Below are 24,413 nucleotides of genomic sequence, written 5' to 3' on the forward strand. Positions count from 1 at the left end.
GATAATGATAGGCTAGAATGTCCAAAGATCAAAGGTTTGGAAGCCAAGCCCTACGAGGAACAGTTGAGGGAGCTGGGAATGTTTAGTTTAGAGAAAAGAAGGCTGAGAGGAAACAGAATATGCATGTTTAAATATGTATTCGAAAGGCTGTCATGCTGAGGGGATGGGGGAGACTTGTTTTCTGCTGCTCTAGAGACTAGGACACAAAGCAATAGATTCAAATTGCAGGAAAAAAGATTCTACCTAGACATTAGGAAGAATTTCCTGTTGGTAAGAACTGTTCGGCAGTGGAATACACTGTCATGAAGCTTGATAGAGTCTCCTTCTCTGGAGGTATTTAAGCAGAGGCTGTGTGGCCATCTGACAAGGGTGATTTTATTGTGTGTTCCTGCATGGCAGGAGGTTGGACTGGATGGCCTTTGTGGTCTCTTCTAGCTCTATGATGATATGATACTAAATCTGAATTAAGCCGTGTGATTTTTAATAAATTCCTAGGGTTTTTAAAGATGTAGCTCCCCATATGCTTTTTAATTTTCAGTTTCTACATTTAATGGCACAATATGACTATGAAATGCAAGGAAAATTAATATAATTATGGCTAAAATCTGGTTTGGCTTGAAAACTACCCACACAGTACTATAAAAAAAACACCCAAAAACTAAACCTCCATTTTTTTTCATTTAGAATAGCACAACATATATGCAGCTTCAACTGTACTAATGTAGCTAAATATATTTAAGACAGATTTTGCACTTCAATGCATCCAAATGTTAATATGGTCTCGCACACCACAGAAATATGCATGCCTTCATGGATCAATGTTCTCAGGGAAGCCTGAGTAGTTCATCCGACAGGTACCTGCCAGAAAAAAATATTGTCGTTTTCCATGAGTAAATCAGCAACTACATCGCTGTATTAATGAGACTGCATATTTGCTAACAAAGCAATCTATATTCACTAGCACCCCTGGGAAAAAGGTAGAGAGAAAAAACAGATCCTCATCTCCAAGATTTTTCATGATTCAAACCTCGTGACACATCAAGTAAACCTAAGGACAGTCAGTCCCAATTATTAAATGCTATACACTAGATTTCTGTAAGCACCATTTAAAATAGTATTGTTAGCCAATTTACTGTGGGCACAGTGAAATTTTCTAATTCAATTTGTTAATAGTTATGGTCCAATTGTCCATCTAAGTCACGAGACACTGTGTTGAGAACTGATCCCTATGGAATCCACTTGATACCTCTTTCCATTTTGATGCTGATCCATTCATTACTACTGTCTGGATGAAGTTGTTCAACCAATTGCAGTAACTCATCTTTATTACCTGAAAGCAATAGGCATCCCATAACCATGTTGTTATATCAAATAACTCTAAAAGATTTAAACTAGGCCATACATAATAACTCTTCCAATTCTGGCATGTTTTCATAGTCAACCCAAACATATCAAAGAAAGAAACAACGAAGGATATTTCATACTGGCATTTAATATATAGTAAATATTAACATGTGGGTTTGGAACTAATTTTTCTTATGGGCCAGTATCGTAGTTAGTATAAGGCAGTGAGCCAAGGCAGGAGACAGAGGCTTCTTTGTATCAAGCAACATAAAATATAGAAGGAAGGTAAGGAGAAGCATTCAAATGGGAAAGGACATGCAGCTGGAAGTGATAAAGGATGTGGAGACATTGCTAGGCAAAAATCCCATACATTTCCCCTTAATCCAGTATAGAAAAAGATCAGTCTGCATTACTGGAAGCAATGCAGAAAAGGGGCAAAAGAATGATCTGCAAGAGCAGTGAAGAAGCTGCAATATTCAATATTTTTAAGTAGCAGTCTCCTTGTGGAATTTAGCATCCCTATCACTAACAGATGCAGAAAAGGCTATTTTTATGAATATTTTTATAATTTTTAAAATATTTTTATGAATGCGGATGACACTGAACAAGTGCCTGTTGTGAAGCCGCCCTGAGTCCTCCCTTGGGGGTGAGAAGGACAGAGTACAAATGTACTAAATAAATATTTTCACTGTATCTTCTACAGTCAGAAGTTACTTCATCAAACTGATGGCTTAATCCTATAAAACCCTCATAAAACATTATATGCCATTTTTCCTCACACAATAGTCACAACTGCAGTTGACAGAGGCTTGCCTCGGCCAAGGCAACTCTCCCTAGCTTTGCAGGGAGAGGCAAATGAGCCTTCACCCACCTGCATGTCTATTGGCAAGAGCTCTGGGGCCTGCCTCGGCTGGCAGTAACCAAAAGGAGCCTCGTACCTCTTCCACAGGAAGCTTTGCAGCTACAAGGTTTCCCTCAACCTGGCTAAGGGAAGCCCCGTAGCTGCAAAATTATTTCCCTTCATAATAGTCCCCCAAAAAATTGATGATTGCAAACCAACATAACAGTAGGTTGAGTCTCTCTTATCTGAAAGACCTAGGACCAGATGTTTTCGGGATGTTTGAATGCCTATATAGCCTACATATTCAGGAGTAGGACTTTTGATCAGTTGAGCTTGTGCAGAGTTGGACTTTACCTAGTACAATTCTACATCATGCACACTGTAAAACTGTACTTTAAAATAGTATTATTCTGCTAATTGCCAGTGTTCATAGTTAATACTGACAGAAGTCCCATACTCTATCAACATAACTATTATCTTATATTAAGCTTTAAATAAGCTTACTGTTATTTTACCTGTTGAAGTATAACTTGAACTATCAAACCACGGTTTCCAATCGTGGTTTAAAGAAGCAGTACAAGCTACTATTTTGTCAATTTATATGTAACAGCAATTAATAGGATTTGGCTTCATATGATCACCTTCCTCTTTTTGATACTAGAAAGGGGGGGGGGGGAGTCAAAGCTTATTCTTTCACTTTAAGAGATACTGCAATTCTCCCACACAAAGTTGTGAAACTGTTTTGTTCTAACCACAGCTAGAAAAAACCCAGGGATTGATCTTGGTCTGTTTGAACAAACTTTGGTAAGAACAAAATACAGTATTTAAATTTTAACTCTTCTCCTCAAGACACCAAATTACCCTGCACATATTACATCAGCTCTGATTTTGGAAACCAGCAAAGGTTTGTCTGTTTAGTATTTTGATGGGAGATAACCAGGCAATACCAGGTAAAGTACACACCAATTGCATCACTGATTACGAGGCAGCTTATAAGATAGCTAGAAGCCATTCATTCTTCATCATGAAAGCCACCATATATAGTATATATCCGAATGCAGCCATGAGCTCTTTCTTCCACCCACCCCACTTTATCAATGCCATTTAGTTTGAAATCATTCATAGGAATGGGGGAGGGACCCAACATGTGACGTCTTAATAATGAAGCTTCTTATACCATTCTGAATGCTGAAAATTAAATTTCCTGATCTAAACCATCACCTTTTCTCTCTGCATGTATTCTTTCTTGCATTATGTTTGTCTGTAAAACTTCCAAATGTGATATCCTAGCATTCTAGGAGGCATTTGTGGTTGTTGTATGCCTTGAAGTATTTCCTAACCTATAGTGACCACACTCACGCTATCATGGGGCTTTCTTTGCAGAATTTGTTCAGAAGGGATTATTGCCTATCTAGGAGGATGAGAGAATGTGACTGGCTCAATGTCACTAGTAGGTTTCCATGGTTTCAAACCTTATTTACTCAAACCACTACAACATAGTGGCTTTGAATAAATTCTTATACTACAGTTCCAAAATAACAGTCAAAGAGGAGTATCCACTTCAGCTTCTAAACTAAATAGAATTTTCTTGAACCTCAGAACACTAAGAACCCATTTGTTTAAAATATAATTAAACAACAAACAACCATTGTCTGAAACTGATTGGTTTAAAATTATCACAACAAAAATAAATCAAAATTTAGAAAATCAGGAAGAAAACAGAAGTTTGTTATTTGGCATGTGGTAAACAGAAAAAGGGAAATGCACAACCCAAAGCCTTGCCACAGCCCCTGTACAATTGTTTAGTGTTCCTTAGTAACAAGCCTAGCAAGTTCAAGTGCAGATCACAAGGAATCCCTAGCTTAGTTCCAACCATTTCCTGTGTAATACTTGATAGTGCCAATTAAAACCAAAACAAATACAAGAATCCTTAGATTCTGATTCTGCTGATTCCACGTAAACTTACGAAGTTGAACAAAAAATCTAGTCTATCTTTAACCTAAGTTCATGCTCATTCCAAAAACACATTCAGATTCTGAAATTGCTAATATCTCAAGCATTCAATATACTACAGAATGTAGAAAGATTAAGTTCTGAAATAGTTTCCAGGCTTTAAACTTCAAGGAAGTCTTTCTACATATAGAATCATAGAGTTGGAAAAGACCTCATGGGCCATCCCGTCCAACCCCCTGCCAGGTAAAAGGTAAAGGCAGTCCCCTGACATTAAGTCCAGTCATGTCTGACTCTGGGGTGTGGTGCTCATCTCCATTTCTAAGCCGAAGAGCCAGCGTTGTCCGTAGACACCTCCAAGGTAATGTGGCTGGCATGACTGCATGGAGCAAAGTTACCTTCCCGCCGGAGCGGTACCTATTGATCTACTCACATTTGCATGTTTTCGAACTGATAGGTTGGCAGAAGCTAGGGCTGACAGTGGAAGCTCACACCACTCCCCGGAATCGAACCTGCGACCTTTCGATCAACAAGCTCAGCAGCTCAGTGCTTTAACCCTCTGCGCCACCAGGGGCTCCTGCCAAGAAGCAGGAAAATTGCATTCAAAGCACCCCGACAGATGGTCATCCAGCCTCTGTTTAAAAGCTTCCAAAGAAGGAGCCTCCACTACACTCTGGGGCAGAGAGTTCCACTGCTGAACAGCTCTCACAGACAGGAAGTTCCTCCTAATGTTCAGATGGAATTGCCTTTCTTGTAGTTTGAAGCCATGTTTCAAATGATCTTATTCTCTGCATGAACAACTGTGCTAATGAGAATAAAATTTCAAACTTTTATGGAACTGAAGAATTCCGAAGCATTATAGAATTAGTGTAGGACAACAAAAGTTTCAGATGTAGATTATTACCTGTTAACAGCCTTCTAGTACTACTATTTATCAAGCCTCTATATACGGTTTACGATACCACTAGTACAATACATCCCTTCAATACACAATATCACATGCATGCATGCCACTACCCACCAACTCTCTTTGGTAAGAAAGTTTTGCTCTTTTTTCCTCAAAGTGAAAGGGGAGATTCAACAACAACAAAAGGTTAAATAGAAGGGCTGTGTTGTTGTGTGCATTTAAGCTGTTTCAAGCTGAAGTGAATCTATCACAATTTTCTTGGCAAGATTTGTTTAGAGGGGCTTGTCTTTTACCTTCCTCTGATTGTCTAGAATAATAAAATAGAATGGTTAGGATAATAAAAATTCTGGATGCAAAAAGCATATCAAAACAACCAACTCTGTAGCCCTCTATAGTAAGACTAGACAAATAAAATTAATTGCAACTTTCTAAAAGATCTTTAAAGATCTGAAATACCTGCTATATCTTCTTGCTGATTCGTCTGAAAATTAAGGGCAAGGAGAAAGGTCTGCATCTTTCAGGATCCTATTACATCCTATTCCAGAACTGCACAAATACACTTTCTACCTTTAATATTCTGTACTGCATCTAAAGAAGATTTATATCCATGACTGTAGTCTGAATTACTGTAGTCTGAAAAGGTGCTATCACATTCCTTTTTTCTCTCCTGTGAAAACTTAAATGAACTGGTCTCACTTTTTCTTATTAATTTACTAGATATTTATTTTGATGATCGCAAATACAATTGTGTGTAATTATACCATGCCTCTTCAGTTTTCTTCTTCCTCAACATATAGACTGCATGAATAAAAAATATATTTGTAGATCTATTTTACATATTTGTTGAATAGGAGTCTTATTCAGTTTGTAAATTGGTTTTATTCTGTCCCCATAACGCCATTTCCCCATTTGCTTTAATAACATCCAATAGCAATCAATTTTTATGTTTAAAATTCTCCGCCTTCTGATCATTTGCACTTTGCATCATTTTTGTCATTTCTTCTTTCTTGATGTTTTGGATTATTAGGTATAACAACATGTTCACATTTACAGTCAGATATCTGCAGTAAAAAAATCTATGTATTGTCTGTCACAGTAAAATATTAAATCAACAAAGGCACATTTTAATGTCTTTATCCTCTGTATCCCTTCATGATATATGTCTCCTATCATCCCTGCCTATTATTCAATAGGAAACTCCAGTCTCGAGGCAGGTGCAAAGAGCTGCTCTGATTAGGAATCAAGCCAGAATGTGCAGATTTCTCAGGCCAGATTCCCATCCTATTGGCTCCTAGCGTCACCTGATCTTTCTAGGTTGGAAGCTATAGTAACTGATCCTAGCTCTGCAAAGCAGGGCCATAGCACAACTGTGATCAGGCCGTCACTTCCCTTGGTTTTATAAGCTGTTATAGCAATGTAAAGAGTCAAACCAGTGTATTTACTCAGGGCAACTTTTTTAGATGACTTTCTTATCATTAAGGGTATCTTTATCTGGAGTACAACATTACAATTCAAATCCTCTGTTGCATCTCAATGGAACCCTACGCCTTGATCAACCTATTAAAAAAAGATTGGCAATTTCTTATTCCCAACACAGAACACCATAGAAACTAACTGGGGAAGACATGAAAAGCAAAGAAACAGGCATACAGTGTGTGTGCACGCTTGTGTGTGTATATCTTCTAACTTGATCTATGCATTTAATGATTCTGACTGTAAAGTCAAAGGACAGAAGGATGGATTTCTTATGAAGTGTACACAAATACAATGACTTGTCTACATGACAATAATACTGCTGAGTGAAATGAATAGTTAAAAGAGGAAAACTGAACCCCCCCCCCCCTCAATAGTAAAGGCATTTAAAACACCTTAATATAATTTAGCTCAATTCTACTTCTAGGACACGGTTGAGATATTTAAAGAAGTAACAGCTGTCAGTTTCAAAATAATAGGCATTTGTTTTGCATACAGAAAAGCTTGAGGATCTGCCAGAGCAATGCAGTTTTGGGGTTGCATTTTACCACATGTAAATGTAGAGATTGGGTTTCTGAAGCAAAATCAGGTAAGAATTCTCACTTTCTTCAGGAAAAAATATGTTGGTAACTGCTCAATGTGCTGGATGTATCTCTATGTTAGAAAATTAGAAATGGATTTTGTGAACCTCTTAGCTGTAATGAACAAGACACTCCAGGACAGCTACCAAGATTGCATAGTTACTATTCTCTGCCCCTTTAATCTAACCCCACTTTTCGATAGCATTCCCTTCTCCTTTCTAACAGTCTCAATTCCAGGTTTTTTTTTAATGATTTGAAAATCAACATTCCAAAAGGAAGAGAAGTAGTACAAAGTAAGTTCAATTTACATAATTCTGGTTGCACTTTTAATGTACCTGCCATATAACTATGTTTCAGTATCAAGAAGGAATGGCACAAAGATGCCTTTGGCACCTTTAATACAATTTTAGCGTATGATCAGTAAATCTAAGGAATTTCATAGAATTTAGTCCACAAAAGCTCATGCTCATGTGTTGGACCTAAAGGTGTTTGCCACAATACTCACCCTTGCAATTCTTTAGCCAACTATAGCTTTCTAGAAATTCAGAGCCTAGATGCAATGATTAATCAATTATTGACATGAAGGGCAAAATGCATGCAAGATAACTCCCAACAATAGTTCCCATTCATTTCCCCATCTGTAAAGTAACAATACCACAGGCCAGATGATATACAACGTCTATCCTGGTACTGAAATACATTTAAGATGGTACACTTCAAAAATTCACAGAATATCCTAAGAAACACTAAGAGTTGTAGTTTAGGGAAAGGTATGTAGACTTCAGGCAGAAATCTTGAGTGACTCACTCAATTACAAACCCCGGGATTCCACTGGATGTTGCTATGGCAGTTAAAGCCAAATACAGCATTACTGTTGTGCAGTAGCAACAAACAGGGATATTATTTTGGACATGACAACGACTTTCCTTTCTCCATTAAAATATGTACATATTCTATACTAGAAGAAGGAGACATTGAATTGTCCAGTAATCTTTTAATGTTCCCAAAGGAAAATGGTAAAGAATACAGTATTCACTAATTTCACTAGAGATATCGAAAAGTTTACACTATTGTAGTTAAAATGTTTTAACCTCATGGAAATAATTTATAGTTATTTCAACTATAAAAAAACACATGAAGTTAACCATTTTTCCTTACACTTACTTATAAAGAAGGGAACGGTTTCCCCAATTTAAATAACACTCATTTTAGTTCTAGAATGATAGAATATTTCATTTAATGACATGAATGCACACAGTACATTACACATACACAAAAAATCTTTCAAATATCACAATCTAAAGTGAACAAGCCAAGCTCTAAATATGGCTCTGGGGATATTTACTGCTTAAGGTAGCACTTCCTAATCACTGGTACCAAAATGTTCAGGAATAACTTCAATAAAGGTATCCACAATTCTAAAACCAGGTAAAGCAAAATGTAACTGAATGACAAAAGGACTACTCACTTTATCTTAAAAAGTTAAGCGTGCATGTATTTTCCCCTCAGGTTACAAAGCACTGTAAGAAGAAGCAATAGCAAACTGTAAGAATCATATATAATACTATAAAATTTCTATCTTATACCACATGCTGGTTTGAAGTTCAGAACGTTCCACGTGCAATTTACTAGCAGAAAACCTCTGTCTACCATCACATATTAATTAAAATTTAGCATTTGGGCCAGGCATTCAATAATTTAAGGAATAATTTGCTATTATATTCTAGGGATATAACATTCAAACAGATTGTTGTCAATTGCTCTCTATTATCACAGGATTTCTATTTGTCTTGGTGAAAATCTCAAGGATCAACAGCATGTAGCAGCTCTCTCTTAAATTCATGGGCTGGACCCATAGGCCTTATTTATTTTGCTCACAGAAAGAGCCCTTCCACTCACATAACTGTTCTGAGAGCAGAAACTCCTTTTGTGGGCAGAATGAAGCCTTTGGATCAACCAACCATAATTTTCCCCCCAATGTACAATAATTAATGTAGTGTGGTGGAGATTTGGGATGAACTTGAAACTGCTACACTCAACCAGATCAGACCTATTGCCTTAGAGGAACTTATGTAAGTTGCTAGCTTATCAGTCAACAGTTGCTCTAGTTGATACTAGGAGTTGGATTTAGGCCTTAAGCCTTTTACAACTCCTCTAGAGTTGTAGGTGAACATCAAACTTCTATTTCTACAAGTGCATTTGCTAGAATCCTGAGCTCTAAAGGCTTGAAATATATCCTGAACAAATAAGAGCACTTCTGGGCACATCCTAACTCTCCCCTCAAATATTTTAAATATCAAATCTGAGGTTATAATTCATCCACGAGCACAAAGACAGTCCTCTATTCCTACCAGATTTTCTCAGTTTAATCAGGTTGGGGTGAGGGCACATCACTGCTGCCCTTGTCAATTACAGGCAGTCCTCTGTATCCAGAGATTCTGTATCCACAGATGCAATAATCCACAGCTCAAAAATATTACCAAAAAAACCCCCAAACAAAACAGAACAAAAAGAACAGTTTGATTTCTTCATTTTACATACAGTATTGTATATAATGGACTTGGGCACCCATAGATTTTGGTATCCATGGGGGAGGGTGGTGGAACCAAACTTCAGTGAATATCAAGGGAATTGGAAACCCTTGTCAGTCTTATCAATAAGAACCTAGATATCTACCAGTAGTTCCTACCTTCTATCCACCCTTGTTTAGAGACACAAATGAATTCTGTCTTTGTTCAGTTTAATCTACTGCTCTACTGTTCAGCGTTACAATTAATTTTGAAAATAAATATCAAAACTAGATTTTTACAAGTTCCTCTGTTGTTACTTACATTATGAAAGCTTGTTTTTATCCATGTTCAAATTAGAGAATCACTGTCAAATTAGAGTATCACTGCACTTTTAAAAGAATATTAGGAATAAAAAGGTCTATATCTTAACTTCCTTTCCCCCATTACTACCTGTTGAAAAACCGTGTTATGTAAAAGATTGAGGATGCAATTCTTCACAGCTCTTAATTATATGTAAGCATGAATAACATAAGTGAAATATATTAACGTCTTTCCATATATGGAGATATAGATTATGTAATGTTTTATTAAATGTCATTACCATGGCCCTCATCATGTTAAAACGAAGTGTTTGGTTCACTGAATCAAAACCATTTCATAGTGACAAACCCTATATTCAGGTTGTTGTTTTCCAAATATCTAGCCAGTATTCTAAGTGCCTTCAGGGCGTCTGCCAACTTATCGCAACACCATGAATTTCATAGGGTTTTCTTAGGCAAAAAAAAAAAATACTGATTATCATTGCTTTCTCTATGAAATATAGCCCACAACACCTGGTATCTGTTTGTGCTCTCCTATCCAAATGCTAACAAAGCCTGATCCTGCTTAGATCCCAAAATATGACAGGATTGTATGCCTTTTTACATAAAAAATTATTTTTGCAGTTCTTCAATGTATTTTATTTAAATTTTAATTGCATATCTCAAGAATCTTGGGAGACAACTGTATCAACTTTGAATTTCAAATATTTTTGTTCTTTAAATCTACTAATAATTTTGTTTTTACTGTGATGCAACTTTAGCCATCATTTTAATGCCAAGGACCTGCCTTAGAAACATCCCCAAGGACAGGAGAGAACCCACCCAGTTTCTGAACCACAGAAACAGAAACAAATGGTTTAGTAAGAAGCCATACTTTGAGTCTACTGATGGCTATTTTCTAATTCAGTCTTTAAATGATAATTAGAATATAATTTAGATTGCAATCTTACGAATAGTTTTCTGGCAGGAAGTACAATTGAGCACAGTGAGAATGATTTCTCAGGTGTGTAGAAGGATTGCATTGTTAAACTACAATCCTATGCACAGCTGAGAGTAAGTCAACTGAATAAAATTGAACTTATTTCTAAGTAAGCATGAGGTTTTTATATGAATAATTCTGAACTGGAAGGTCATATCCACCAGTAGGGATGTAACATTGCCAGCAGGGAAGGTTAGGAACAATGTAGAACAAAGGGTTTAAGATGGCTTCAATTCTATATGAAGAGATTAGATTGACAGGTGGGTTCTGAACAAACACAAAATTCTAGTGATGGCTTCTTTCAGCATATATTTCAGCAATTATGGAATATGTAACAAAGTGCACTCTTGCCAGAACATTCGTGTAAATGTTATGTTTGGATCTCATTTGTATCAAACAACAAAATGTTGACACTGTAAGCAATAACAAAAAAAAACTTGGTATACGTGAAAATGAAATGAGTAACTGAACTTAAATTCTATGACTAATCTTTTTGTTTAGACTTATGAGTATGCCATAGGACATAAACACGTATCATTAAAATGGTAGTAATTCTGATAAGATTAATGTTCCTGAACAATTATACTACACTATGCTTAAACCGTCATGGTCTGGGATTCACATCACACTTGAAGGTATGCATGAATAGCTTTGTAATGCATACCTTGCTCTCTCTTACATACCTAAGAAATAGGCTGTCAATTATGCAAGACAGTGAAAGTTACCATATGTAAATTAATGTTGTTAATGTGGGAAAGGGATCCAGTGCTAATATTTCTCATAGGACTGTTAAAGACTAGAGGTCCCTACGATTTGGGCCTCAACACCATTGAGCTGCAAAATCATAAAAACATAAGGAACTGAAACTTTCATATACTGTTATATAAACATGGCACTCTCCACTGTTTTCAACAAAGTAGAAATACATTTATTATTTATTTACTTGGCAAGCAGGAGAGAGAGAGGTTTATTGGGTGGAAAAGGTGGCAGTTTTAAATACACTACCATTTGTGAGTAGAATATAGGCATGAAACATCATTTCAAACAAAAATGTGTATTTCATATGCATAAGGATGTTTTTTTTTGTGTGAAGAAAAATATATACAACGCAGAGTAAGAACCCAAAACGGTTTGGGGGCAAGCAAAGAAGTTGTAAATTTCTCCTGATAATTCCTTAGGGAAAAGGCAAACTATGGATAAGGGAGACGCTATTAATAGATAAGACATTATATTGTTTGACAGCTCTATCATAATCTCATGTTTAAATATGTCTTCATGCTTAAAACGGTCTTGGGGAAGCATCACAGCACAAACCGGGCAGAAGGGGCTGAGAGGAACTTGTCCTCCATTTTAGGAACAAAAGTGAAAAGATTAATATGGCATACATTATGAACTCATTTCAAACACACAAACACAGCACCACCGCAGCTACACAGGTCCCTCATCTCTCCCCTCCCCTAAGAGGGGTCGGGTTGACTTGCCTTTCCGCACAAATACCCAAATAAAATCAATCAGCTGGAACCCGGCATTGGGAGGGAAGATGTTTTGTCCATAATTCGAAGAAGACAGCTTTGTGATTGAAGCATATTAAGCCTATAATGTGCTGCAGACAAACGCACTGCATGGGGTGTGGAGGACCCGAGCTGATTAGATTACCACAACATCAGCCCGGGGCCGCCATTTTTAGAATCTCTAAAGGACAAAAGAGGGAAATTACAGTTTTTAACTCCATTTGGAGGGAAAGTAACTTCCGAAGTGTGGCATGCCTCCTCCCGCGGTCACTGCGGGTCATCCATGTTTCGAAAGACGGTTTAAAATTCTCTCAAATATGCCTTCAGGAGGAAGAAGGGGGAAGGAGGAGGGGAGCCCTTCCATGATCCGCCTTTTTGGAGGCAATGGAAACAAACCGACGGGGAGGGAGATGGGATGGGGGGGGGGAGAAGAAACACTTCCAAATGCCAATGCTCAAAAGGGAGCGTTGACAAGGCTCCCCCACACATCCCTCGATGAGGAGAAGGGGGGCGTATTGGGTTTCTCCTATCCTATTTAGTCCCACACAGAGGACCGTTTGTTTCTCCTCCTCCTCCTGCAAGGGGGGCTCTCCCACCAAAGGTTTGCGTCGCCCAAAAGGATGCGGGAGAATAGCCAGAAAAAAAAATTCATGGAGGGTTGAAAATTTCGGGTGGGGGTTGAAAATTTCAGGGGGGGGGTCGTTGAAACCTGCCTCCTAGCTCACTCTGAAGCAAAGAGCACAACAGGGGGCAGAGCAGCCTTTAATAGCCTGCAGCTCTGCCCCTGTCAACCACCTCCACCAAGTCTGGCCTCCTTATTGAGAGCATTCAACACTCCCCCCTTGGTTGCTTCCCTACATCGGCTATTGCTGCAAGGAATGACAGTGTGAATAAATTGTCAATATTTGCTTGAGATAATGCTTGCAGTTCTGGAGGGACTCTTAATTTTTTGCGTCTCATAGACTTAGCATGGAGATTTGGTTAACTAGTGAAAATTCATGAATAAACCAGGGGGTTTTTTTAACATGAAAAATTGGGGGGGGGTGAACCCCTAACCCCCCCCCCCCCCGGCTACAGGCCTGCATCGGGGGGATCATACCCACCCCCCATCCACCGCCACTACCCCCTTTTATGTGGCCCACCAGCGAAAGATGGAAGGTAAAATGAGGTGGGGGTGTGTGCGGGTGGGAGGGAGGGAGGATTAGGCCCATCACGAGCCATATTGGCGCTGCCACCGGAATCTCATCTACATTGGAGGCAACACAGAGGAAGCCATCGCCTCTCCTCTCTCTCTCTTCAAAGAAGACCTACAGAAAAGCTTGGCGATGGCTTCCTTTGGACGCGAAGGGGAACGATGAGAGGAATAGAAGCTTTCCCAGTGACAGATTGTTTTTGTGAGGAGCCTGGGCCCTTATTATTATTATATCTAACTCAGAATATCATGGCAGGAAATCTCACAATATTGCCTGAGTCCACTCTGCCAAATATTCCAGGCAGGCCCATAGCCAAGATTTTGATTCGGGAGGGTGGTGGGGGTGGTGCTGAGTTTGATTCAAAAGGGGGGGGGGTGAGGATCTACCCTAGCAAACCTTTTGTATTGTTACCCCAATACCCTCATGCATATGGGATATATTGAGCATGGTGATCAGATCATGATATGAATCAACATAACAGTTTAAATAATGTACCAGTAAGGCCTTCTCGCGGACCACCCTGAGAATTCCAGGGAGGATGAAGCCCCTCAAGGCATCCCCCCCCCCCCCAAGTAATGTGGGATTGTATTCGGCTGTGTGGAAGGGGCCTCTTAAAAAGGGCGCACTCCCCCTTCCTGAACGCTGTGGGGAGAGACTGCCCTGCTTGCCCCTTGGAGCGGCGTCTCCCCCGGCTCCTCCTCAGGGCTTGACAGCCAGGGAGCGGAGGGGCTTCCCTGGAGGCGCAGACTCACCTGGAATGGTCGCAGGCCCGGCCGCCGCAGCCCCTCTCCGACCAAAACAATGCGGGCTCCGGATGTGGGGATGCGCGAAGGAAGGAAGGAAGGAGGGAGAGAGGAAGGGCCGGCGGCTGGAGGGCGGGCTGCGGGGGGCTGTTTCTCCTCAGGACCTCTGCACAACCCCCGCGCCTCCGCCGCCGCCGCTCCTGCCTGCCTGCCTGCCTTCTCGCCGCCGCCTACGCTGCCTCGGATGTCACTGCCTCCCTCTCTCTCTCTCTCTCTCTCTGGGAAAATGGCGTCGGCACTCCTCCCCCCCCCCCTTCCTCCCTCCCCTCCTCCCTCTGCACGGGGTTCACCCGCCCCGCCTGGCAGGGGCAGGGTTACCAAGGCGAAGCCAAGCCGCCGCCATTTTGCTTTCGGGCTGCAGGCCGAAGGAAGGGAAGCCCTGCGCCGGGTCCATTTCGCCTCAGAATAAAGGAAGGGAGTGAGGGCTTGTGTTGGGCGGCCTCTCCGGCTTTCTCCTGAGGGGAAAGAGAAGCGTCGAAAGCGACCCTCCTTTGGCGTGGGGGCCTCTTCTTGGAACACGAACGGGACTCTTAACGCCTTCCCTTCCCGAGTGGGCTGTGAGGAGAAACCGTATTGTCTCTCGGGCCGAACAGAAGGGCGGCGTGCGCGCGCGCTCTCTCTCTCTCTTTCTCCCCCCCCCTCCTCCTCGCTCTCGCGCTCGGCCTGCTTCCCGTCCCTTCCGCTTTCGCTGGCCGCCCACCAGGGGGCTGAGTGCGCGAGCCTCCTCTAGTGCGCAAACTCGAGGCGCCAGATAAAAGCCCGCCTGGCAGCGCTTTCCCTGCCTTGATGGAGCCGAGACAGCCGAGCGGCGGAGGGAGAGGGGAGGGAGGGAAGGCAGGAGGAGGAGGCGGGCTCCCTTCGTCACAAGCCGGCCACACAGACTCGCCGCTGCGGAGGAAGGAAGAGGAGGAAGCAGCCGAGGCTGAGAGAAGAACAGCAGCTTGCGACCCCGAGAAGGCAACGGGACCCCGAGAAAGCGGGGCTCCGAGTGCGCAGAGGGGTGAGAAGGCGGCGAGGGTGACTCGGTGGATGCTCGTGGATGTCTTCCCTCCTCGTGTCCACCCCCCTTTGTCGAATCCCCAGTGTTTTATTTCGTTTGTCCCCCTTTTTTTACTGGATGTATTGGCTGCGTGGTTCTGCAATGGCGACCGCCGCTTGTCGTTTTGGTGCTCCTCCTCCCCTCTCCCCCTCCCCCGCCCTTCCTTCCTGCCTTGGCAGTTTCTCCGCAGCGAACCGCGGAGCACGCGCTGGATCAGGCGGAGGGGGCGGGGACAGCGGGAGCCAATGGGCTTCCGGCGCGAGCCACGGAGGCACGCTGGGATTGGCTGGCGGTGACATCATCCTGCAGCAGGGGCCGCTGTGGAGGGCGGCTGGCGCAGAGGGAGAAAACGGGCGCCATGATGGCCTCTGGACGGAGGGGAGGGTGGGTGCTGGAGCGGCGCGCTTGGAGAGCGTCGTGAGCGGAGCTAGGGCGAAAGAAGCTCAGCCCGGCTGCCTTCTGCCGGCGGGGGATGAAGGGAAGCGGAGGCGGCGGCGTGGTGGTGTCGGGAGCTGGGTAACTGCGTCAATCCAAGATGGCGCCGGGTGTCCCTTGAGGGGGGAGCGAGTGGCACGTCCGCCGAAGGTCACGTGACCGTGTTGCATTTTTGTGTGGGGCTTGGCCGGGCCCCAAGGAAGAGGCGGTGCTGGCCGTGCTCGCGGCTTGTTTGGCTTGGGAGCTCGCTTTCGTTGGTTGGGGGAGGGGTGCTGCGTTGGTTTTTCCTCCTCCCTATTCGGGCCCAGCAGCTGACCTAACAAGCGCTGGCTTTCCTCCCCCTCCCTCAAGGTGAAGGGCGTCGCTTCCTTCCCCCGCCTCACATCTGCATAGAGCTGCTGCGAGGGAAAGTTCTCGCTCCTTCCCAGCAAGAGGAGCAAGGAGGGAGGCCGGCCTACCTCGTGACAGTCCTGGCTCGAGGGGGAGGGGGGTAAACAGCCATTTGCAGGAGGAAGGATGCGAATTGCTGTGTCCTTGCGAACAAACGGGATATAGCAGGGGTCTTCAAACTTTTTAAACAGAGGGCCCAATCTAACTACCAGCTAATTGAAATGGACTTTGGAACGCCCTCCCAAAAGATCTCAGACATTGGCAGTCTTCAGAAAGAATTTGAAAACCTGGCTGTTCCGATGTGCCGTTTCAGATTAGGAACCTCCAATACTAAGTCCTAGAAGCACTTTAGTAGAACCAAGATCACTGCACACCACTTATTTTATAATCCTACATTCCTCCCGCCACATCAGCACTTTTAATTTATTACTTTACTTGTATACCGCAGTTTCTCAGCCCAACAGGCGACTCAACGCGGTTTACAACAGGATAAGAATCAATCAACAATATACAATTTAAAAACATAAAAGCATAATATACAATATTGACACAACAATAGACAACACAATGCATCTCATAACTAGAGTTGTGATCCAATCCGTTGTCCAAATTTCCATTCCTGTAATCATCACATTCATTGCACTGTTTAACTGAATGCCCGTTCAAACATCCAAGTTTTTAATCCTGTACCCACTACTCTGGCCGGCCCAGTTTTAATAGTGTCTCGTTGTATTGTTACCGTTATTGTTTACTGTGCTTAACTGTTTTTAATTTGCTTTAGGTATTGTATTGTATTGTGTTTTGAGGCTTCGGCCTGTGTAAGCCGCATCGAATCCCTCGGGAGATGCTAGCGGGGTACAAATAAAGTTATAATAATAATAATAAATCAGTTCTTCCCATCCATCCCCTAGACTTGTGTCCTAAATGCTCCTAGCCCTCCATCAATCTCCCATGTCCTTCTAGTCCAGGGGTCCTCAACCTTTTTAAACAGAAGGCCCAATCTAACAATTAGCTAACTGAAATGTAAATCAGTTCTTCCCACTCATCATCTGGACCAGTGGTTCTCAACCTGGGGTCCCCAGATGTTTTTTGCCTTCCAATTCCCAGAAATCCTAACAGCTGGTAAACTGGCTAGGATTTCTGGGAGTTGTAGGCCAAAAACATCTGGGGACCCGAGGTTGAGAACCACTGATCTAGACATGTGCCCTAAACGCTCCCAGCCCTCCATCAATCTCCCATGTCCTTCTAGTCCAGGGGGTCCTCAAACTTTTTAAACAGAGGGTCCAATCTAACTATCAGCTAATTGAAATGTAAATCAGTTCTTCCCACCCATTCCCTAGACATGTGCCCTAAATGCTCTTGTTGTTCATTCATTCAGTCGTCTCCAACTCTTCGTGACCTCATGGACCAGCCCACGCCAGAGCTCCCTGTCAGACGTCACCACCCCCACATCCTTCAAGGTCAGTCCAGTCACTTCAAGGATGCCATCCATCTTGCCCTTGGTTGGCCCCTCTTCCTTTTACCTTCCACTTTCCCCAGCATAATTGTCTTCTTTAGGCTTTGCTGTCTCCTCATGATGTGGCCAAAGTACTTCAACTTTGTCTCTAGTATCCTTCCCTCCAATGAGCAGTCGGGCTTTATTTCCTGGAGATGGACTGGTTAGATCTTCTCGCAGTCCAAGGCACTTTCAGAACTTTCCTCCAACACCACAGTTCAAAAGCATCTATCTTCCTTCGCTCAGCCTTCCCTAAGGTCCAACTCTCACATCTGTAGGTTACTACAGGGAATACCATTGCTTTGACTAGGCGGGTCTTTGTTGCCAGTGTGATGTCTCTACTCTTTACTATTTTATCGAGATTGGACATTGCTCTCCTCCCAAGAAGTAAGCGTCTTCTGATTTCCTGGCCACAGTCTGCATCTGTAGTAATCTTTGCACCTAGAAATACAAAGTCTATCACTGTCTCCACATTTTCTCCCTCTATTTCCCAGTTGTCAATCATTCTTGTTGCCATAATCTTGGTTTTTTTATGTTTATCTGCAACCCAGCTTTTGCACTTTCTTCTTTCATCTTGATTAGAAGGCTCCTCAGCTCCTCCTCACTTTCAGCCATCAGAGTGGTGTCATCTGCATATCTGAGGTTGTTAATGTTTCTTCCAGCAATTTTCACTCCAGCTTTGCATTCATCAAGCCCCGCACATTGTATGATGTGTTCTGCATACAAGTTAAAAAGGTTGGGTGAGAGTATGCAGCCTTGCCGTACGCCTTTCCCAATCTTGAACCAGTCTGTTCCGTGGTCAGTTCTGACTGTTGCTACTTGGTCCTTGTACAGATTCCTCAGGAGAGAGACAAGGTGGCTTGGTATGCCCATCCCACCAAGAACTTGCCACAATTTATTATAATCCACACAGTCAAAGGCTTTAGAATAGTCAATGAAGCAGAAATAGATGTTTTTCTGAAACTCCCTGCCTTTCTCCATTATCCAGTGGATATTGGCAATCTGGTCTCTCGTTCCTCTGCCTTTTCTAAACCCAGCTTGAACATCTGGCAACTCCCGCTCCATGTATTGCTGGAGTCTTCCTTGCTCTTAACCCTGCATCAATCTCCCATTCCTTCTAGTCCAGGGGTCCTCAAACTTTTTAAACAGAGGGCCCAATCTAACTTATCAGCTAACTGAAATGTAAATCAGTTCTTCCCACCCATCATCTAGACATGTGCCCTAAATGCTCCTAGCCCTCCATCAATCTCCCATGTCCTTCTAGTCCAGGGGTCCTCAAACTTTTTAAACAGAGGGCCCAATCTAACTTATCAGCTAACTGAAATGTAAATCAGTTCTTCCCACCCATCATCTAGACGTGTGCCCTAAATGCTCCTAGCTCTCCATCAATCTCCCATGTCCTTCTAGTCCAGGGGTCCTCAAACCTTTTAAACAGTGGGCCACGTCACAGTCCTTCAAACTGTTGGAGGGCCAGGTTATAATTTGAAAAAAAACACCATGAATTAATTTGTATGCACACTGCACATATCTTATTTGTAGTGCAAACGACACATTATGACAATACAATAATTAACAAATATAAACTCAGTGGAAAGTGTGGGCTTGCTTTTGGCTGATGTGATAGGATTGTTGTGTGCTTTCCAATTGTTTCAGACTAAGGTTGACGCTAAGCGAAGGCCAGGTAGATTACCTTGGAAGCCATATCCAGCCCTCGGGCCTTAGTTTGAGGACCCCTGGTCTATAGCTTAGCTTGTGGAAAAGCTTGGCCAGTTTGATCCCGTTTTAGGTAGACTTGAAAGGGGTCTACCTAAAATGGGATTTTATACATCTGCGTGGAAAGGGCCTTAGTTTAGGCCCCTTCCACACAGCTGTATAAAGTTCACATTGAGCCGTATTATATGGCAGTGTGGATTCAGATAATCCAGTTCAAAGCAGATATTGTGGATTATCTGTCTTGATATTCTGGGCTACAAGGCTGTGTGGAAGGGCCCCGAGTCTACACTGACATGTAATACAGTTCAAAACATTGTGCATTATCTGCCTTGATAATCTGAGTTATATGGCTGTGTGGAAGGGCCCTTAGGTGCCTGATACATACACGGGGAGCAAACCTGATAAATTCTGTCTTTGGAGTTGTTCTTTTTCCCTAATGAAACACACTCTTTGCAGAGAAAATACAGGATAGGTTGGCAGGGATATAGTAAGGAGGCAGTTGATGGGCTTAAAAATTCTTTTGAGCTGTAGGCATGTCTTTTTTGTTTGCAGATGAAGCCCCTTCTGCACAGTTGAATAAAACCCCACATTTTATGCACAGTTGGATAAAATCCCACATTTTCTGCCTTGAACTGTAATAAATGGCAGTATGGACTCAGATAAACCAGTCCAAAGCAGATATTGTGGAATTTTCTGCCTTGATATTCTAGCTCAAGGGTCCTCAAACTTTTTAAACAGAGGGCCAGGTCTGTTTATGTATACATTGAAGGGCCTAAGTATACCTCAAAAGGGTTGAAGAGCCGGATTATAATTAGAAAAAAATGAATGAATTCCTATGCACACTGCACACATCTTATTTTTAGTGCAAAAACCACTTTAAAATACAATAATTAAAATGAAGAACAATTTTAATAAATATAAATTGATTAGTATTTCAATAGGGACTGTGGGCCTGCTTTTGGCTGATGAAATAGGGTTGTTGTTGGTGCTTTCAAGTTGTTACAGATTAGGTTGACCCTGAGCGACAGCCAGGTAAATTACCTTGGAGGGCCACATCTGGCCCCCGGTCCTTAGTTTGAGGACCCCTGTTCTAGGTTATATGGCTGTGTGGAAGGGCCCTCTGACCCCTGCTGTTGAGGAATTCCTGGTTTTAAAAAATCCATAGTCTGGAAGTCTAAGCCTGTAGCCTCAATCCTGTTGGTAGTCCCAACTAATCTCTTGAATTAACCAGAATTGGGTAAATGTGAAGTTGAGACTGCCAATTATCTATTCAGGGCCTTGATCCGTGAGTTAGGAAAGCCAATCTTTATGGCTTCATTAGTCCCAACTTCACAATGTGAAGTTGGGACTACCAATTATCTATTTAGGCCCTTGATCCCTGAGTTAGGAAAGCCAACCTTTATGGCTTCATTAAATCTCTTCTAATCTCCAGGTAATGTTCTTGGGCAACAATAGCTTTCCAACTCAAACCAAGAGTTATAAAGAATTTGAAATTGATGGTGAAAAAAAGCCTGGTGTTTTATTAAAATAATATTTCTAGCTGGCAGTATATTTATTCTTGTAAACAAATTATGAGTTTGGTGTCTTCCACTTAGATCAATCTTGACATTAATTATGATCTTTAGGCCTTAATTTATGGACAGCTGAGCTGATCATTTTAAATGTGTTGCTGGATACTACAATTACCGATAATATGGTATGTTTTAAAATAGGTATAAAACTTTAGAAATATAATCTTATATAATTGGAGTGGAGCTATTTGAAGTTCGTTTTTCTTAAAATGGGAAAGTAAGTTTTCTGATAAGTGAACAAGCCCACTTTCTATTTGAATGGAAAAAATTAGCTTTATCTCCTAATTACCTTTATACAGTATATAACATTCTAGATCTAGATAGTCTAGATAAGTATGTTTCAAATATACTAATTTGCTTTTATTAAGCCATTTTCCAGTAGAAAAATGATAGCTGACTATAGACAAGTAGCTTTAAGCTTCTGTATTAAAGGCCCACCTTTCTCTATTGGGAAACCGGTTATTTCAGTTGTATGGGCCTTGTAGTGTTGTGATTTGAGCATTATTTCTCTGGAGACCAGAATTGGAAACCCACTATAGGTGACCTTGGGAAAGTCACATTTTCAGGCTGAAGGCAAAGGCTTCTGAATATATCTTACCAAGAAAATCCAATAGTAGGTTCTCCATAACTCAGAGCCCTTCCACACAGCCATGTAACCCAGAATATCAAGGCACAGAATTTCACAATATCTGTTTTGAACTGGAATATATAATAGTGTGGACTCAGATAACCCAGTCCAAAGCAGATATTGTGAGATTTTCTGCCTTGATAATCTGGATTATATGGCTGTGTGGAAGGGCCCTCAGAATCAACTTGGAAGTCACGTAACAAAAATTCAGTGCTAGTTTGCACTAGAGCACGCTCATTGAATCAGTGGAACATATAATGTTAATAAACCAATTTTCCTTTGAGTTAGTAGAGTCATGCAACTTGGGAACAGCAATTAGATTTAGTGTTTTGTGTTCACACTTTAAACAGCTAGATTATTCCTCTTAATTGTTAGTTTCCCTTAGACATTTATTTTGTTGATGGAAGAACACACCATTAGAATTCGTTCTGCATAACCTAAAATCTTATTATATAAGGCAGTTCTCTTTATTTCCATAAGCATGACCTTGATAAATTCTTATTAGCCTTACAACACTGTAGAATGTACTGTTTTGATAATCATAAAAACTGGCAAAAAGCATCAAAATATTTTGGTTTTCACATCTTTTCTTGAAAGCAGTCTTGAATTTGAAAACATGATACCACTATTTGTACTGTGGTATGTATCAATCACTAATGATGGCTCTGTTTGTAGAGAATTGTTCTTTGTATCACCCCAAAATTTTGATTGATCATTGTGGATTCCCTGTTATATGTTATCCATGTGCAGAGAGCTTGGAAAACTTGAGTACCAGATAATTTGAGTTTGTCCTTGGCTTATTTACAAAGTTGTTACAGAGAAAGCGTACAATGACAGATGGCGGTAATAAAAAAGGAATATGGGGATCACCAAGTCAAAGTAGGCTTATCTTTGAGTGTAAAGTTGACCTTTAAGCAGAACAAGTTGTAATAAATTCACCTATGAGTATGAATAATTCTGAAGAAGGTGTGCTGAAATCATTAGAACACAATCTGTGTTCTGGGTGATTACCTTCTGGCAACCTTTTTATATCCTCAAAGAAGTGATGAGTCTGAATGATTTTCTAGATCGGGGATCCTCAAACTAAATCCCAGGGGCCGCTAACGGCCCTCTAAGGTCATTTACCCGGCCCTCACTCAGGGTCAACTTATGTCTGAAACGATTTGAAAGCACACAACAATAACAATCCTATCTCATCAACCAAAAGCAGGCCCACACTTCCAATTGAAATACTAATAAGATTATATTTGTTAAAATTGTTCTTCATTTTAATTATTGCATTGTTTTTAAAGGTGTTTTTTTTTTGCACTACAAATAAGATATGTGCAGCGTACATAGGAATTCATTCAATTTTTTTGTATAATCCGGCTCCCCAACAGTTTGAGGGACTGTGACCTGGCCCTCTGCTTAAAAAGTTTGAGGACCCCTGTTCTAGATGATTAGTAGAAAACATTGTGTTGCAGTAAAATATGTACCTGTCCTCAAACCATAGTGTAATGGGTACATTTTCCAACAGATTTTCAATATACTGAATCAAGTTATGCTATACTATTTCTATTATAAACAATAGAAAATACCTTTATGTCATAGTTTTACACTGCATAGATATATTTATATAGTCCTATAAAACTACAATTTTTAAATAGTTTTTATTAATTATTACATAAGGATAACATAAAATACATTATATAGTATGATAAAGTTTAAAGCAAAAAGAGAAAAGAAGAAGAAGGAGATTTGTTGACTTCCATTCTTCTTCCTTGTGCCCTTTAAAACATAGCACTCTTAAACTGTTGGAATATTTCTTCTTGCGTTTTTAGATGAAACGTACCATTCCTTTTAATTAAAATGTCTCCGTAGGTCGGTCATGTAATCCAACCTAACAGTCGTCTTTTGATTTGCCTCTAATGGGGATACCCACATTGGGGTCTTCGTATACCAATTTCTTTTATACTTTTCCCAAACTTTCATGAGTGAGGATCTGATAAAATGATTCCCAAAGTTTTTTTTTCCAGTTTTTTCCTCTGATACCACATATAGAAGAGCCATCCTTTACGTAAACCTCTAAGGTTAATATTTTAATTTTTTGTGAGATTCGACCAGTCCTTGATCCATATCAATGCACATGCCTCGTAATACAGTTTAAGATCCGGAAGGCCAAAGCCTCCCCTATTTTTTTGAAACTATAATTTGAACAGGCCTTGTTCCCTGAAACAAAAATTGCTGCAACAACTAGGTTTTAAATTTGGTCTAAATCCGATGACTGAGTAGATCTATTTTGAGTTCAAAAATATTAAAGTCCATTTATTTGATTGCTTTTCAGACAGTGCCTTTAGCTTAAACAAATACTTTCTACTTTTCAAAATGGTTCCTCAAAATATATTTATCTTGCCATGTTCCCGCAGCCATTTTATTTATGTATGTATTGTATATCACACCTTTCTCACAACATTTTAAAAAAGAGACACAATTGGGAACGCAAATACACATTTAAACAGTTGGTATAAAATATATTTAAGCAGCTAACTGTTTGTTTAAAACATATTTAAGCAGTATTTTACCAAAGCATGTCAGGATTGAGTACAGAAGCCCCTTTAGCAGTCAGTCGTTTTCAAAAGCCCAGGAAAGACCCTTCAGTTGGTATGGGAACTAGGGAAGTGCAACAGTGGCTGTGGAATATCCTCTCCACTGTTTGCATGCGATCTCTTAATGGTTTTAATGCTTATGAAA

The 24,413-nt window shown here is 41.1% G+C and overlaps 1 protein-coding gene and 1 long non-coding RNA gene across 9 annotated transcripts in view; one reads left to right on the forward strand and one right to left on the reverse strand.

Annotated features, from left to right (window-relative positions):
• KMT2E (lysine methyltransferase 2E (inactive)) overlaps positions 1–14,657 on the reverse strand; it is a 69,461-nt gene extending 54,804 nt beyond the window's left edge. For 3 of the 6 annotated variants that reach the window (XM_060778352.2, XM_060778346.2, XM_060778350.2), the window contains exon 1: positions 14,362–14,657. The gene's annotated coding sequence lies outside the window, so the exon portion shown is untranslated. Of the gene's footprint in view, positions 1–1,246; positions 1,331–8,564; positions 8,617–14,361 lie in introns of all 6 variants that reach the window. The other 3 variants (XM_060778349.2, XM_060778348.2, XM_060778347.2) reach the window with 2 other exon arrangements.
• A 403-nt stretch (positions 14,658–15,060) lies between these two features.
• Positions 15,061–24,413, forward strand: part of LOC137097173 (uncharacterized) — a 69,281-nt gene continuing 59,928 nt past the window's right edge. The window contains exon 1 of one of the 3 annotated variants that reach the window (XR_010910018.1): positions 15,061–15,412. This is a non-coding gene — a long non-coding RNA (uncharacterized lncRNA). The remainder of the gene's footprint in view (positions 15,413–24,413) is intronic. The other 2 variants (XR_010910020.1, XR_010910019.1) reach the window with 2 other exon arrangements.

Source organism: Anolis sagrei, chromosome 5 (genome assembly GCF_037176765.1).
Source record: "Anolis sagrei isolate rAnoSag1 chromosome 5, rAnoSag1.mat, whole genome shotgun sequence".
In the NCBI taxonomy this organism is placed as follows: domain Eukaryota; kingdom Metazoa; phylum Chordata; class Lepidosauria; order Squamata; family Dactyloidae; genus Anolis; species Anolis sagrei.